The sequence below is a fragment of the Halichoerus grypus genome, chromosome 3, assembly GCF_964656455.1.
Source record: "Halichoerus grypus chromosome 3, mHalGry1.hap1.1, whole genome shotgun sequence".
Taxonomy (NCBI): Eukaryota; Metazoa; Chordata; class Mammalia; order Carnivora; family Phocidae; genus Halichoerus; species Halichoerus grypus.
This window is the reverse complement of record NC_135714.1, coordinates 70,273,677-70,290,617: the sequence shown is the minus strand read 5'-3', so window position 1 is coordinate 70,290,617 and position 16,941 is coordinate 70,273,677. Positions and strand designations below refer to the sequence as shown.

At 40.6% G+C, this 16,941-nt stretch overlaps 1 protein-coding gene across 10 annotated transcripts in view; it reads left to right on the top strand.

Moving 5' to 3' along the window:
• The first annotated feature begins 3,794 nt into the window (after positions 1–3,794).
• KLHL8 (kelch like family member 8) overlaps positions 3,795–16,941 on the top strand; it is a 60,067-nt gene continuing 46,920 nt past the window's right edge. For 9 of the 10 annotated variants that reach the window (XM_078068933.1, XM_036096745.2, XM_078068928.1 and 6 more), the window contains exon 1: positions 3,796–4,054. The gene's annotated coding sequence lies outside the window, so the exon portion shown is untranslated. Of the gene's footprint in view, positions 4,055–16,941 lie in introns of all 10 variants that reach the window. The other variant, XM_078068934.1, reaches the window with a different exon arrangement.

Here is a 16,941-nt window from a genome sequence, read left to right as displayed (position 1 = left end):
TGTATAAATATATTCTCAAGTAATGTTCTCTAGCCCAGAGCTGTACCCCACTCCTTCCACCCTTTTTTTTTTTTAACTCAAATTCTGTCTTTTAGAGATATTCTGAAGCCACCAGTGGGAATTAGCTATTGTCCTTTAGGAAGCAGAGTTGTATAGTTGTGACAGGGTCTTAGAGTCTGCAAGCCTTAAATATTTACTATTTGGCCCTTTACAGAAAATATTTGCTCAAACCTTCTTTATGACACTTAGTTGATATGCATTCATTTATTGCTAGAGTGTTTATTAAACAGCTACTATATATCAAGTACTATGCTCCTACTTTCTATTTAAGAGTCTTTCAGATAAATGAAAGAAGTAGATAACTAATTAAAATGCTCACTGGTAAGTGCTACCTTTGGGGCAAAAATAGGTTGTTGCAGTGTGAACATAACTGTAAGGAACTAACCCAGAATTGGGGAGAGGGCACCGTAACCAGGGAAGACTTCCTCATGAAAATAGTATCTAAGTTAATATTGGATGTTGAGTGGGAGTCAGGCAAAGAGGGAGAAGGCACAGCAATTACAAAGGCCCAGAAGGAAATTAGGGAAATGCAAGTATTTCAGAGACCACAATGGAAAAAGGTTAGCAAAGGTTTAGAGATAGCTATGTCAGATTATTGGCAAGGGTAATGGATATTCGAACAGTCATAAATTAACTAAAATAGCATAAGCTGGGCCGCTGGACGAAGGCCAGAAAATGTAGGCATCCGGTGTGTTGTGGGGCAGAAGGCAGGAAGTGGTAGTTGTTAAAGGGAAGCTGAAGCACTTCAGTAAAGTTTGGTCGTGCCAGAGGGTGATAAGATAAGGGTGGGGGAGGGGCAAGAAAGCGCAAGCCAGTGACTCTGACTTGGGCAGGGAGAGGTGGTCTTGCTAGTAGTGGTCAGGCTCTTCAAGGAAGTTCTATTCTGGCAGTCTCTCTGGCTGCAAATCTGTGCCTCCGCTGCAAATGAAGATAAAAATTGTCCTCTTCATTAATTTTCCTAAATCCCTCCGCAGGCCACATCTGAAATTCTTTTGGAGATTATAAAGCCTTTTATTTCAGGATTAGAGATAAAGATGCCTTCTATTTTAGCTTAAAATGCAAATGTCAATTAAGGTTAAAACACTGTGATTTATTCAGACCAAAGTACATCAGACAATGGGTCAACAGATATCAGACCTTTTCCAGTTTTAATTTATGGGGCTTTGTGAGATTTAGGGAAGGGAAGAAAGATCTTCACTTATTAAGGCCAGTGCTGTTTATTCGCAAATGGAGCTAGAGAGGAATCAGTAAATGCTAAGAATATAATCCTTGTCAGATTTAGGAAATATGTGTTCTTTTCTTTCAGTTGAGGTTAGGGAGGAAAAAGTTTTCCTTGACCCTTCCAGGATCCCTGGCTGGGTCTGAAGATGAAACTGATAAAAACAGATGAACAGGAGAAAAGTATACACATTTTATTGAACTTTTACACGTACATGGGCATTTTCCCAATGAAGACCTGAAGAAGTGACCAGAGTAGGAAGCTTTCATACCTTTTAGATAAAGAAGTAATAAATTTGTGACAAATTGACAAGACAAAGGGATTTGGGCTGGGGGTACTAAACAGTGAAGTAACTAGGAAGATAAGGGTAAGTTTAACAAGGTTTGTTTATATAGATTTCTTGGCCCTAAATTCCATTTCTGGTGATAAAAATGTCTTTCCTCTTGGTACATTTTTACATGGCAGGTTTTTTTTCTTTTTTTTTTAAGATTTTATTTATTTGTCAGAGAGAGAGAGAAAGCACAAGCAGGGGGGACGGCAGGCAGAGGGAGAAGCAGGCTCCCCGCTGAGCAAGGAGCACGATGCAGGACTCATCCCAGGACCCCGGGATCATGATCTGACCTGAAGGTAGATACTTAGCCAACTGATCCACCCAGGTGTCCCTACATGGCAGTTTTATTGACTGTTTCAGGTAAGAAGGGTGAGAGGGTGAGCTGCAGAGTGACCTTCCTCCTTCTGCCGTTTTTCTCAAATTCCTTCAGCTATATTCAATATGCCAACATGCTAACTGTGGGGGTAGAATGTCCTGAATCCCATCAAAGACGTATCTTGTTTTGTGAGATATATATTTTTTAAAATAATTGAGAGCATTTCTGTGGACATATTACATTTTATTTATTTTTTTAAAGATTTTATTTATTTATTTGAGAGAGAGTGAGAACTAGAGAGAGAGCCCACACACAGAGGGAGAAGGGGAGAGAGAAGCAGACTCCCTGCGGAGCAGGGAGCCCAATGTGGGGCTCGATCCCAGGACCCCGGGATCATGACCTGAGCCCCTCCCCCTGCTTGTGTTCCCTCTCTGTGTCTCTCTCTGTCAAATAAATAAATAAAATCTTTAAAAAAAAAAAAAGGCCACTCTGCTCTATAAGCATTTTTTTTTTTTAAAGATTTTATTTATTTGACAGAGAGAGACACAGCGAGAGGGGGAACACAAGCAGGGGGAGGGGAAGAGGGAGAAGCAGGCTTCCCGCCGAGCAGGGAGCCCGATGCGGGGCTCCATCCCAGGACCCTGGGATCATGACCTGAGCTGAAGGCAGATGCTTAAGGACTGAGCCACCCAGGCGCCCCTCTATAAGCATTTTTTATTTCATTTTAATTTTTTTTAAAAGTAAACTCTAGGCCCAACATGGGGCTTGAACTCATGACCCTGAGGTCAAGAATCACATGCTCTACCAACTGAGCCAGCCAGGCACCCCTATAGAGCATTTTTAGGAGACAGAGTACACCTGATTAAAAAGAAAAGTTCATATTACATAAAAAATTCTATTAGAACATGGTTTTATTAAATATATATTGTATTGCATCATGCTTCCAGACGAATTTTATAATTGTGTGTGTGTGTATACTTTAAAACTGGTCTTCTATTTTTCTAAGGGCATTGACATCAAATTTGCAAAATACAATGCTCTGAAGAGGAATATTCAAAATATTAAGGATTATTTCAATTTCTTTTATGTAAAAAAGGTGATGTTTTTTAGAAATGAAACTTCAAATTCAAGTAGTCATTTTGGGGTTTTTAGATAAGATGCTACTACTTTTTAAAAAGCTCTTTTTCGAGCAAAATCAGTACAAACCTATGCGTTAACATTCATAAATGTACCTAGGGTTGAATTTATTCTGACATAGATTCCTGGGGTTGTAAAACCTTGAGATTGTTCTAATAAAAGACACAGTGTTAGGAGAATATCCTTTTAAAAATTTTTCTTTGCTCTCTCTTAATCTCCCACCTCTACATTCCACTGACTTTATTGAAAAATTGGTTTATTTCAACATCATTTTTATTTGCAATGGTTTTTGCCAGTGTTTGGTTAGGTCAATTAACTGCTTCCTTAGGTTTATAAACTGTGGGTCTGTATTTATAAACACAAGCTGCTGTGTATATCCTCTGGGGAACATGTGGAGAAAGTGACATAGGAATAAAAGCGGAAGTCTTCCCCCCTCCCCCACCATTTTTAAAAAAGAGATAGAAACCCAAGGAACACTCAACGCGCGCGGGAGGGGAGTTGATGGATATAAAAAGAAACTAAATTCTGTACGGCCACCGAAGTGAAGAAACGAGTAACTTCAGAGATATTAATAACCTATCCAGAACTGTTTTGAGGACGTCCCCTAGGGCCTGGTCTACCTTCCCCCGGCAGCACAGCACCGCGCGTCCCCTGTACTCTCTCGCCGCCCCCGAGGACGTGGGGGGACGGGCACCCGGAGGAGGTAACCATAAACCACACCTCCCAGAGTGCAGTGCGCAGGCTCCGGCGCGCGCTCCGCTCGCAGCCCCAGAGGCCGCCGCTCTCGGGGCTGAGGCGAGAGGACGCCGGGCGCCGGCCGGGGCTCTGCGGGGCCGCGCAGGAGGGCGCGCGTCCGTCGGGTGCTCACGCGGGGCTAGTGCGGCGCGGCTGGGTGCTGCGGGAGAACGCTGGGTTGCGGGAGCCTGGCAGGGCAGCTGCAGCCTTGGCGAGGCCGGCAGGAACCGAGCGGAGAGACGAGCCGAGGACCGAGGTAACTGCGTTCATTCCCCCCTCACTCCTCTCTTCCCTTTGTGCAGTGCTGTGGGTTCACGCCGAGCCTCCCTTTACCCCAACCCGAAATCGTAACGCCGCCCGGGCTTGCGCCTCCGGCTCGAGGACACTCCAGCCTTACAAGCAGTAACTAAAACTCCGCAGCTGAGAGGGTTTGGGGCCCATTAAGCCGCTGCACGTTTTCTGTCGCTCCCGTTGGCGGGAGGAACAGGGTCGCATTTCCCGGAGGAGGTCCCCAGCCTCTGGCTCTGTCAGCCGCGTCGGTGGCCCCCTTGGCTCTCTCCTCTCGGTCGGTCTTTCCGGGAAGAGAGGGACAGGCAGGTGTTTGGTGGGGTGCAAGGAATGAGCAGGAGCCGTGCGGCCGGCCGGTTCGGGGGCCCGGGGAGGGCGGCCGGCCCGTGGGCGCGCGCGGCAGGTGGGCTGTCTCCCGGCCCTGCGGCATGGGGACTCGCAGCCCGCCCGGGACTGGCGTGCCCCGGGGGCTTGTCTCCGGCCCGGGACTGACCCGCCGGAGGGGCTCGCTGCCTGTCGGGACTTGCCTCTCCGCGGAGCTCGCCGCTAGTCGGAATTTGCTGGTACTGGGGGTTTGCGGCTCGCGCGGTGGTGGAGACGCTGTGGAAGAGTGCCTCCTGGTGTGACACCAGCAACTGCAGCCCCTTTCGGAAGGCGCAGCCCCTCCGCCGAGTTCGTTTTATTGCCCCAGAGCCAGCTGTTTCTTCTTTCCACTCAGTTCTGGGCTTAGTTAACTTGGTGGCTTCTTCAGGCTGGGCGATTTGTCTACAGAGTTGGGAGTTTTCTAGCCCGGGGCTTGTCCTTTACTGGATTTGCACAGTCGTGGCGTTTGCGCGCCTGGGTGTGAAAAGCGTTCTACGTATATTCCCACTGGGCAGTGTTCTACTTTCGTAGAAAATTGAACCTTTCTCAGTATTCCTTTTAATCTGTTTTAATAACATAACTATTTTTGGCCCTTTATGCTAATGTTATTCCTGTGGGTGGTTACCACATTTGGACGATACTTTGGGGAAAGCTTTTGAAGAACCTGGGTTGACACAAGTATTTTATCTATTAGTTGCACTTTTTCTTTTCGCATTGTTTTTCTTTTATATAAGTCAATAATTGTTTGACTCTTGCTGTTCTTCATTCTCACTCTATGAGGAAACCCTTTCTCCATCTCTCTTGAATCCTGACCCTAGCAGAGGGTCGACTTGGGAGAACAGAGGACTTCTGCTTGGCGGTGGCATTTTTCATTGGTTGCTGCTTTTCCTCCTCCCACTGGCACCCCCTTTAGTTTGTCAGTCAACTGGTGACCCACTTCAGACTTTTAGTCCCCTAAAATACCAAATAGTATGAACATAAATATAAAAAGGAATCTTAAGATAACTATACTCACACGTGCACTTAGCTTCATATTAACATTTAAAACTAATTCTTTTAGCATTTAATAAGATTACTGTTAATGGTTTTTTAAATGATAATATATGCTGTAATAATTGCATGTTCTGTATTCTGGCAGGAAGCTTAATTCACAGGGTAATTTTTAGAAGACAATTATTTCCTCATTTGTTAAGAAAATGAGGTAAATTTTGACACATCCGCCCCAGCCCTTTTGCAAAATAGAGTTTATATTTATGGCAGTTTTAGGTTCATAGCAGAATTGAGTGAAAGATACAGATTTCCAGGGTACCCTCTGCCTCCATATGCCCCCTGCCTGGCTCCACAGAGGCACAGCCTCCCCCACCCTCAAAATTCCCACATGGAAATGGTACATTTGTTACAATCGATGAATCTACATTGACAGATCATCATCACCTAAAGTTTATAGTTTACAGTAGGGTGTTGTATATCCTATGGGTTTAGACAAATGACACTTAAAAAAAAATCAAGAAATTTTGATTTGTAGAGAATGGAAGTATTGTTATTTAAAAAAAGACTACAAGGAATATTTTGAACATCCTAAAAATTAATTTCAAATAGTTTTTGTGTTTTAAAAGGAATTGGATGTTTAAACTTTCAGTTTCTTATATTTACATTTACATTTCTTAACATTGCATATTAAGAATTAAAGAGATGAATGAGAAGGAATGCTTCATAGAATAACAAAATATCCTTATTTTTCAGTCCTAAAACTCATTAGCTTGACCATTTATTTTTCTGAAAACCATGTTTTATGCTAACCAATGAAGCAAGAGGAAATCAAACATTTTAAATACACTAATTTTTCTTTACTGATGTCAAGATGTATCTACAATAGAATGTGACCCATTAAGCTTTCTTTTTTTTTTAAATCTGTTTTCTCTGAGGGGTTTTTGTGGCAGCATCAGGATATAATAATGTACTAAGTAAGCTCAGTTCTGGAACTAGAGAACTTAATTAGAATCCCAGCTCTCCATTTGTTGGCTGTGTGACCAGGGCAAGTTATTTTCTGAACCTCCATTTTGTTAGCTATAAAAGGGAGATAAGAGTATTGTTATTATGATGTAAAATCATTTTATAAATTAATACACTATAATGTTTATTGATATCACTTAGTTACATGCTGTATTTTGAAAATGCTGTCAATTGGGGCGCCTGGGTGGCTCAGTCGGTTAAGCATCTGCCTTTGGCTCAGGTCATGATCCCAGGGTCCTGGGATTGGTCCCCGTGTCGGGCTCCCTGCTCAGCAGGGAGCCTGCCTCTCCCTTTCCCTTTGCCTGCCGCTCTGCCTGCTTATGCTCTCTCTCTCTGTCAAATAAATAAATAAAATCTTTAAAAAAAATAAAATAAAATGCTGTCAGTGTATTTTCAGGTGAATACTGGTTAAGTAAATAGTATCAAACTTTTTTTTTTTTAAGGGCTGGCTTTACATGAGAGTTCATTGTCTGGTTATGAATGATTTAGTTGGGTCTTGTGAGTCAGAGGTAGAATTATGAAAGAGAGTCAAAGGTGCCTTGGGAAAATTTCTACTTCATCTTTCTGGTTCTTAACCTAGATCTATGGGCGTGTCCATAGTCTTACAAGAGTCTGAACTCTGTATGTATATCTGTACTTTGTGGGGAAAAGACCTGTAACTTTCAACAGCTGTTCAAAGGGGGTTCATGGACAACCCCTGGCAAAGGTTCTAAGAACTGTTAGCATCAGTTATCTAGGCAGTCTTCTTTACTAAACGTTTTGCAGATTATTATTATCTTTAAAGTAAGTTCCACGCCCATCGTGGAGTCCAACTTAAAAAAACTCAAACTCACAATCAAGACCTGAGCTGAGATCAAGAGTTGGACATTTAGCTGATTGAGCCATCCAGGCAGCCCTTGCAGATTATTTTTAATATTAGTTTTTTTTTTTTTTTGAAAGGTAATTTTTGAACCACCACGAGTGCCTGTTTTTCTTCTAGAACTAGAGGTTGATATTTATGATATACTGTGCTCATATGAATAATAGTGCTGCTTCTTATATGTGGAGATGACACTACTGATGGATCCATTATTGTTAGGCAGATACTGTCCATTCCTCCCCTCCCCTCCCGTCTTGATGGGCAATAGAATACTTGGCAAGGAATGATACCCTAATACAATCCAGCATGTTAGAATATTATTTTGAAATGCTAAAACATGATTTGGTTTCCTTAACTTAAAATTTGAACATTTTTTCTTTTCTCAACAGAACACCAAATGCTGAAGAAAATTATTTTGTCTTCCAAACTAGATAATGACATTTACATAGTGTATTTGTTGTTATAGTTCTTCCTGTATAGCACAGAGTGTAATGTTTTATTAATTCTTAATTAATGGTTATTTTGACTTTCAGAATTTCTGGTTTGGAAAAAAAATTGACAATCTGCTTAAGTAGATTAGATTATAATTTGTAATTTTACAACATTGAAGATTAATCTTATTTGCATTTGGGGAATTTTAGAGTTAGGTTAGAGTTCTAAGTTTGGGTTCATTCTTGTAATAGAGTTTGGAAATAAGCTACATCAAACTGCCGTATGTTTCTTGTTAGTATTAGGTTGCTGAGCTCTGAGGCTTTACAGTGTGAAGCCAACTTCTCTTCTGGATCAGTTTACCAGGCCAGGCACTCACAAGGCCTGAAGAGTATGGGGTGAATGAAGTAATGCAGCAAACTTAAGAATAAACCTATGCAGTGGAGTAATGTCTTTTGGTCTTTTTCCTTGAGGTGTCTTTTACTCTTCCCCTTTAATATTGGTCAGTGTTTTCATTTGAACGGGAAAGCTTTTCAAAGCTCAAGTTCTAAATCAATACTTGGGAATTTATGGAATAAAGTAAGCAGAAGTGTGTTTGGCTCTCTAGGTTTGCTTCTTATAAAATTAGTCTGAGAGTCTTATATAAATCTCAGAGATCAAGTAGAGGTGAATGCCAGCATTTGCATAGTACTTTCTGTGTACAAGATAAGTCACTATGCTGCATCTTTAGTTATTTTAGTGCCGGGGATTGCTTATTACTTTAATAATGAACGTTTGAGTTAAATTAATTGGACATAAGTTGAAAAGAGGAATCATTTCAGGAAAAATTTTACTTATGGGAAGACTATCATTTTAAGAAGATGCGTGATTTTATGTGTATTCTCTTACCCTTGAACTTTAAAAAATTCAAAAACGTTTCCTGCCTGGGGAGATTATTATTAATACCCCTATGTGAGTCCTTAAAATTCCTTTGTATATACCAAACAGAGATATAGTTGATGTCATCTTTAGCCTTGTGGTGAGAGTTTTGGCTTTGTAGTCAGGCAAGTCTATGTTGAGTCCTGGGCATTGCCACTTAATCAGTGGTGACCTTGGGTAGGTTTCTTAGCTTCTCTGAACCTTATTATCTACAGCTGTAAATATAGGAATAATACCTCTTCAGGTTGTCTGAGGACTGAAATGAACAAATGTTAAATATCTAACTCAAATAATAACAGTTACTATATAGTTTATGTGCCAGACGATTTATTAACTCAGTTAATTCTAATAACAATCCTATAAAGTTGGTACTGTTATTTTCACATTTTTACAGGTGAAGAAATGGAGGCTAATAAAAAGTTATATAACTTTACCAAGGTCATACAGCTAGTAAGTAGATAGTGCTAACTATCTTCTCTCTCCCTCTTCCTCTGCCCCTCCTATCTGCTATCTACAAAGCTGACTGTTGTCATTTAAAAAAAAAAAAAATCAAAACAATAGGAAGACTTAGGGTAATATAGCCAGTCCTCATCTTTTGCTTTAGTGAAAAATACATCTGAATGTAGATCATTATAAAGCATATTTTATTTGTTTGCTGGAAAAAAATGGAGTATTGTGTTCCTGACAAAGGACTCAGGATCACATAATTTAAAAAAGTAAATTTATGAGGCGTGTGGGTGGCTCAGTCGTTAAGTGTCTGCCTTCGGCTCATGTCATGATCTCCACGTCCTGGGATGGAGCCCTGCGGCTCCCTGCTCAAAGGGGAACCTGCTTCTCTATCTCCTGCTCCCCCCGCTTGTGTTTCCTCTCTCGCTGTCTCTCTCTGTCAAATACATCTTTAAAAAAAAATAAATTTATAATAATGTAATATTAAGTAATATATGTAATGTTATATTAGTAATGTAAAATTATTACAAAAGTAATAATGTTCATTTATTGAATGCTTATTGTATACTAGATATAGCATTAAATATTTCATATATTATTACTTCATTTAAACTTTTTTAAAAAAAAGTTTTATTTAAGTGCTCTCTACACCCGACATGGGGCTCCAACTCACAACCCCAAAATCAAGAGTTGCATGCTCTTCTGACAGAGCTAGCCAGGCACCCCTATTATTAGTTCATTTAAACTTCACAAGAACCTTACAAGAAAGCTGAGGCTCAGAGTGATTTTAAGTGACTTGTCCAAGGCTAACAGCTAATAGAGAATCCCAAAGCTGTCTGATCCTAAAGTCTGCTATTAATCACTAGTTTATGTGCCCTGGGTTACATATGGCTAACAGATTTCTCTAAAAATCAAGGCAACCAGGGCACCTGGCTTAGTTAGTTAAGCATTGGACTCTTGATTTAGCCTCAGGTCATGATCTGAGGATTGTGGGATGGAGCCCTGCTTGGGGCACTGTGCTCCGCAGGGAGTCTGCTTGAGATTCCCTCCCCCTCCCCTTCTGCCCCTCCTCACTGCATGCACGGGTGCTCTCTCTTTGTCTCTCTCTCTGTCTCTCTCTCTCTCTGCCTCAAATAAATAAATCTTTAGGGGCACCTGGGTGGCTCAGTTGGTTAAGCTTCTGTCTTTGGCTCAGGTCATGATCTCAGAGTCCTGGGATCAAGCTCCAGGTCAGGCCCCCTGCTCATCGGGGACCCTGCTTTTCCCTCTCCCTCTGCCTCTCTCCCCCCTCATTATTTCTCTCTCACTCAAATAAATAAATAAAATCTTTAAAAAAATAAATCTTTTAAAATATATAATTTATATTTTAAAAAATATAAAAGGTAACAGCTTAGGGAATTTTAAATAGAAAAAAAAATACTCTCACATTTTAGAAGTAAACAGTGATTACCTAAAACTAGGGTCTTACAGGCTAAACTCAGCTTGCTCTCACTTTTTTTTTTAAGATTTTTTTTTAAAGATTTTATTTATTTATTAGAGCACAAGCAGGGGGAGAAGAAGGCAGAGGGAGAGGGAGAAGCAGACTCCCCACAGAGAAGGGAGCCTGATGCAGGGCTCGATCCCAGGACCCTGGGATCATGATCCCAGGACCCTGGGATCATGACCTGAGCCGAAGGCAGGCGCTTAACCGACTGAGCCACCCAGGCACCCCTTGCTCTCATTTTTTTTTTTTTTTTTTTTAAGATTTTATTTATTTGACACAGAGAGACATAGCGAGAGACGGAACACAAGCCAGGGGAGTGGGAGAGGGAGAAGCAGGCTTCCCGCTGAGCAGGGAGCCCAATGCGGGGCTCGATCCCAAGATGCTGGGATCATGACCTGGGCCGAAGGCAGATGCTTAATGACTGAGCCACCCAGGCACCCCTCTGACTTTTGTAAATAAATTTTTATTGGAGTACAGTCACACTCATTTCTTTATGTATTGTCTCTGGCTGCTTTCATACTACTATGGCATAGTTGAGTGGTCATGAAAGAGACTGTATGGCCCACAAAGCCTAAAATGTTTACTCTTTGGCCCTTCACAGAAAGATTACTGATCCATGACCTATCCAGTCCTGTTCTTTTATAAATGAAGAAACTGAGACTTGGAGAGATTAGGTAACTTCCCAAAAATGTAACTAGTTAAAATCCAATTATCCTGATACCTAAGTCACTCTTACTCCTGCTATACCATGCCACCTCTTTTTATTTATTTTCATTTTTAAATTTTATTTATTTTTTTAAGATTTTATTCATTTGAGACACAGAGATACAGAAAGAGAGGGAGCATGAGCAGGGGGAGGGGCAGAGGGAGAGGGAGAAGCAGACTCCCCGTTGAGCCAGGAGCCCGATGTGGGGCTCGATCCCAGCACCCTGGGATCATGACCTGAGCTGAAGGCAGACGCTCAACCACCTGAGCCACCCAGGCACCCCTAAATTTTATTTTTAAGATTTATTTATTCTAGAGAGAGAGCAAGAGCGCACAAATGGGAGGGGCAGAGGAAGAGGGAGAGAATCTCAAGCAGACGGTGTGTGTGCTGAGCACGGAGCCTGTCGCAGAGCTCATTCTCACAACCCTGAGATTACGACCTGAGCCGAAACCAAGAGTTGGACACTTAGCTGACTGTGCCACCCAGGCACACCCCTATTTTTATTTTTTAAAGTTTTAATTTATTCATTTAAGTACTCTCTACACTGAACATGGGGCTCGAACTCACAACCTCAAGATCAAGAGTCACATGCTCTTCCAACTGAGCCAGTCAGGTGCCCCATGCTGCCTCTCTTTAAGTTCTATAAAATCAGCAGCTGTACCTTATGGTCATTATATAAGGGACTTTAAAGCATTATAAAATGTTTATGACCTATAAGAATATTTAACCTAGTTAAAACAGGCACGCTTGCTGTAATAACAGTAAATACTTAGTCATTTCCCTTTTGTTCATAGAATTTGATGAACTTTTGGGAATATACTTTGCCCCATTCTGTAAATTTCTGTGACCCACTTTAAACTTATGTTTCCTTATTTTCCTCCACAGATTTCTCTATAATAAATAGAGACTTGGAATCATTTTGTTAATTGATTCCAAAACAGCAATTGCAGTTGGAACCATCTTGTGGTTGGAAACCTATCACATATACATCTTCTTTTCTTTTTTTAAAGATTTTATTTATTTATTTGAGAGAGAGAGAATGGAAGAGAGAGAGCACGAGAGGGGGGAGGGTCAGAGGGAGAAGCAGACTCCCTGCTAAGCAAGGAGCTTGATGTGGGACTCGATCCTGGGACTCCAGGATCATGACCTGAGCCGAAGGCAGTTGCTTAACCAACTGAGCCACCGAGGCGCCCTCACATGTACATATTTACAAAATAGAGATCATACATCTTGTATCCAGTTTTCTTTCTCCTTACTTTTGCATTATTCATGGAATTTTTTAAGCATTGAGGTGATATGATCTGATTTGAATTTGGGAATGATAACTGGCAGCCGTAGGAAGGATGCACTGGTGAGAGAAGAGGCTGTTGGGAAGCTGTCATTATAGCTGTGAGATGATGGGGCCTGGGACTAAAGTGGAATCGCTGGAGAAGCAGGGCCAACAATATAAGAGGAACTGAGGAAGTAGAATGTATGGAATTTGGTTATAGTTTGGTAGAGTGGATTGGGAATTTTGAGTACATGGGAGCTTTCATGTTCAGTGGGGAGCCTTGATCATCCAGACTAGTTTGGGTTCTCCCATAATATCCAGTATATCTCTTTACTGTTGCCTTTACGACATTATTATTATCATCTGTTTTTGTCCCATCTGGATAATTCAGGCTCATTAATGGTAGGAATTATGTCATGTCTTAATCATCTTTTTTAAGGGGAGACTTATCTTAGATAATCTTTTTAAAGATTAGATTACTTTTGTGCATACTTTTTTTTTTTTTAAGGAAAATAAAAGAGATAGATGGTTAAGGTGTTCCTAAATTTCTTCACATTTAGAGTCTGATTCTTTTGAAGCAGTTTTTATCTCAGAGTCATTTGTTTTTTCATACAGCATAATCTCCTACTGCATCCAGGGGATAGATGATGCAGCCTTTAAATGTGCTTTGTCATCATTCTTCCAATTTTGTCACCGTTCTTCCAATTTTTTTTTTTTTTTAAGATTTTATTTATTTTGAGGGGCACCTGGGTGGCTCAGTCGTTAAGCATCTGCCTTCGGCTCAGGTCATGGTCCCAGCGTCCTGGGATCCAGCCCCACATTGGGCTCCCTGCTTGGCAGGAAGCCTGCTTCTCCCTCTCCCACTCCCCCTGCTTGTGTTCCCTCTCTCGCTGTGTCTCTCTCTGTCAAATAAATAAATAAAATATTTTTTAAAAAAAGTTTTTATTTTGAGAGAGAGAGAGCATGAGCAGAGGGGAGGAACAGGTAGAGGGAGAAGCAGACTCCCTGCTGAGCAGGGAGCCCAACGTGGGACTCGATCCCGGGACCCTGGGACCACGACCCAAGCCAAAGGCAGCCACCTAACCAACTGAGCCATCCAGGCACCCCACCATTCTTCCAATTTTGATGTAGGTGTCTACTTGCTTGGTATGTGATACACGTTCTTTTTGCCTGTATCCTCATAGCAAAACGTAACACCCTCATCTATTGTGGATATTAACTTTCCGAGTCTTATGAAGTAGTGCTTCTCTTTGTGGTGAAAGACCAGTTTGTGAACTGATATTTTTATAAAAGACAAAAAACCTAATTACTAGAAAAATTAAAAAAAAAATGGATGTACAAAATATAAACTTCAATTTTTCATTAGATTCAAAGGGCATAGAATTACTCTGTCAAATATAAATTTCCTGTAAGGGTTTCTGAACACTCCATTTTTGTACTTACCTCATTGCAGACCTGTAAGAAAAAACATTGTGGACCAGACTCACTTTGAATAGCACTGCTATAAAGCACTTGTTTCGGGGTGCCTGGGTGGCTCAGTCGTTAAGCGTCTGCTTTCGGCCCAGGTCATGATCCCAGGGTCCTGGGATCGAGCCCCTCATTGGGCTCCCTGCTCAGCGGGAAGCCTGCTTCTCCCCCTCTCCCACTCCCCCTGCGTGTGTTCCCTCTCTCGCTGTGTCTCTGTCAAATAAATAAAATCTTAAAAAAAAAAAAAACATTTGTTTGTTGCTTTTCATATTTGTCTTTGAATTAACATAACCTGCAGTATACCATGTGATGACTGACTGGTTAAATGAATATATTGTAAGACAAGTGGTATTTCCCCGTAACACTGACAGTATTTCTATTTTTTATTGCAATTTCTTGAAATGTGATTATAAAACCGTATGATTTACATATACAGTATGTATATGTATGCGTATGTTGGTTTATGTGCTTACCTTGTGAAAATGAAAGGAAGTTTCCAAACTCCTAGAAGGAGACTGATTCTTGTATAGCCATGGTAACAGTCACTCAGACCAGTTTTAAACCTGCTTACTGAGTAATTGACAGTTCTTTAGAATTGTTTTTAAGTCAGTGTGATCAATCAACAACAACCTGCCTTAGTGAACAGGATTTTGCAAGCCAGCCAGTCAATGGTAGCCCTTCTAGTAACCACGCTTCAAAGCCTCTGAAAATCCACCAATCCCTGGACTCCACATTTCCTCCTAAACCCTATATAAGATTAGCAATCTGCTATACTCAGAAGGACGGTGCCTGAAGCATAGCTTTCTCTAAGTAAGTAATTATTATCTAGCTTTGTGTGTTTTGTTTCATTTCAGATATTGAATGGGAAATACCTTTTCACACTTAGAAACAAATTATTGGTAAATTTATTTTTTGGTAGACTTTATATTTTTATTCAAATAATTATCATTTGTTATCTTTAAGTACAACCCTGTGACTTCTATGACATTCTTAAACAAAACTAATAAGTAATAGAGTCCCTACCTAAGAGACAGTTCATACATGTTGTTCACATACTTAGGTAAAATTCAAGTCTTTTTAAAAACTGTTTATTTTTTAGGGGTGCCTGGGTGGTGCAATTGGTTATGTGTCTAACTCCTGGTTTTCGCTTAGGTTGTGATCTAAGGGTCGTGGGATCAAGCCCTGCATGGGGCTGCATGCTTAGCTTGGAGTCTGCTTAAGATTCTTTCTTCCTCTGCCCCTCCACTCCTCTAAAAATAAATAAATAAATCTTGAAAAATAAAATAAAAATTTTTTTTACTACTTTATACTAGACTTCCCAACTATAATGACTATAAATTATGTGGTCCAGTTCAAACGAATGATTATAGTAGTGAAATATTAATAGATGGCCTTCTTAATAAAGCAGACCCCCAAATAGAAACATCTTACAAAGTATTCAGTGCCGTGAAAATGTTGTTTATAGACTCTGGAAATGACACTAGTATTTAACAAGCAGATTTTTTAAAAAATTTTTTATTGTTATGTTAATCACCATACATTACATTAACAAGCAGATTTTGATAAGAATTGAATCTTATACATGGTAATGCTAAGAAAAACGTGTTTTGAATCACAGCAGTAAATTGTTTGAAGTCATGTATACCTTGACTAAGTAGGAACTACTGTAACTGTAATCCAGTTCGTCAAAGCAGCAGCTTCTCCTTTAATTATTGGCACAATGTATTTTCTTTTGGACTGCTTGATTCAAAATTTAAAATCTCTATTATTTGCTTTTGTAAATAAAAATGAAATAATGAGTATAGCCTATCAGATACTGTATTAAATGTAATATTTTGTATCATTTTAAAATCTTCACCTAACTGAATCATAAAGAGTACAAACTACAGTTATTTTATTTATTTATTTATTTTTTATATTATTTTTTAAAATTATTATGTTAATCACCATACATTACATCATTAGTTTTTGATGTAGTGTTCCATGATTCATTGTTTGCGTAGAACACCCAGTGTTGCATTCAGTACTGCCCTCTTTAATACCCATCACCAGGCCAACCCATCCCCCTGCCCTAGAACCCTCAGTTTGTTTCTCAGAGTCCGTAGTCTCTCGTGGTTCTTATCCCCCTCTGATTCCCCCCCTTCATTCTTCCCTTCCTGCTATCTTCTTCTTTTTTTTTTTTTTTTTTAACATGTAATGTATTATTTGTTTCAGAGATACAGGTCTGTGATTCAACAGTCTTACACAATTCACAGCGCTCACCATAGCACATACCCTCCCAGTGTCTATCACTCAGCCACCCCATCCCTCCCACCACTCCAGCAACCCTCAGTTTGTTTCCTGAGATTAAGAATTCCTCATATCAGTGAGGTCATATGATACATGTCTTTCTCTGATTGACTTATTTTGCTCAGCATAATACCCTCCAGTTATTTTAAAGAAGAATAAATCTAGACTTTCTGGAACAGGAGCTTGGGAAGATGATGGAATAGGAGGATTCTGAGCACTCCTCTCATGGACACATCAGGGTGCAGCTACATAAAGTGCAACTCACTTTGAAAATGACATAAAGGACTAACAGAACAGCTGTTCCACAGCTTAAGACATAAAGAAAAGGTCACATTGAGAAGGGTAGGAAGGGCAGAGATGTGGCTGGGAACCAAAACTCTGCACAGTGGGAGGGATATCACAAGCCTGGAGGTCTTCCTTGAGGAGTGAAGGGATCAAGCCCCACATTGGGTACCCCACACTGGAGAGATCTGTACTGAGAAAATGAGCCTCCATAACATCTGGCTTTGAAAATCAGCAAGGCTTAAGAAGAGCTGGAGGGCTAAAGGAAACTGAATCTCTGCTTTTAAAGGGCCAGCACCCTATATTACTCTCAGCGCAGAGGCAGCAGT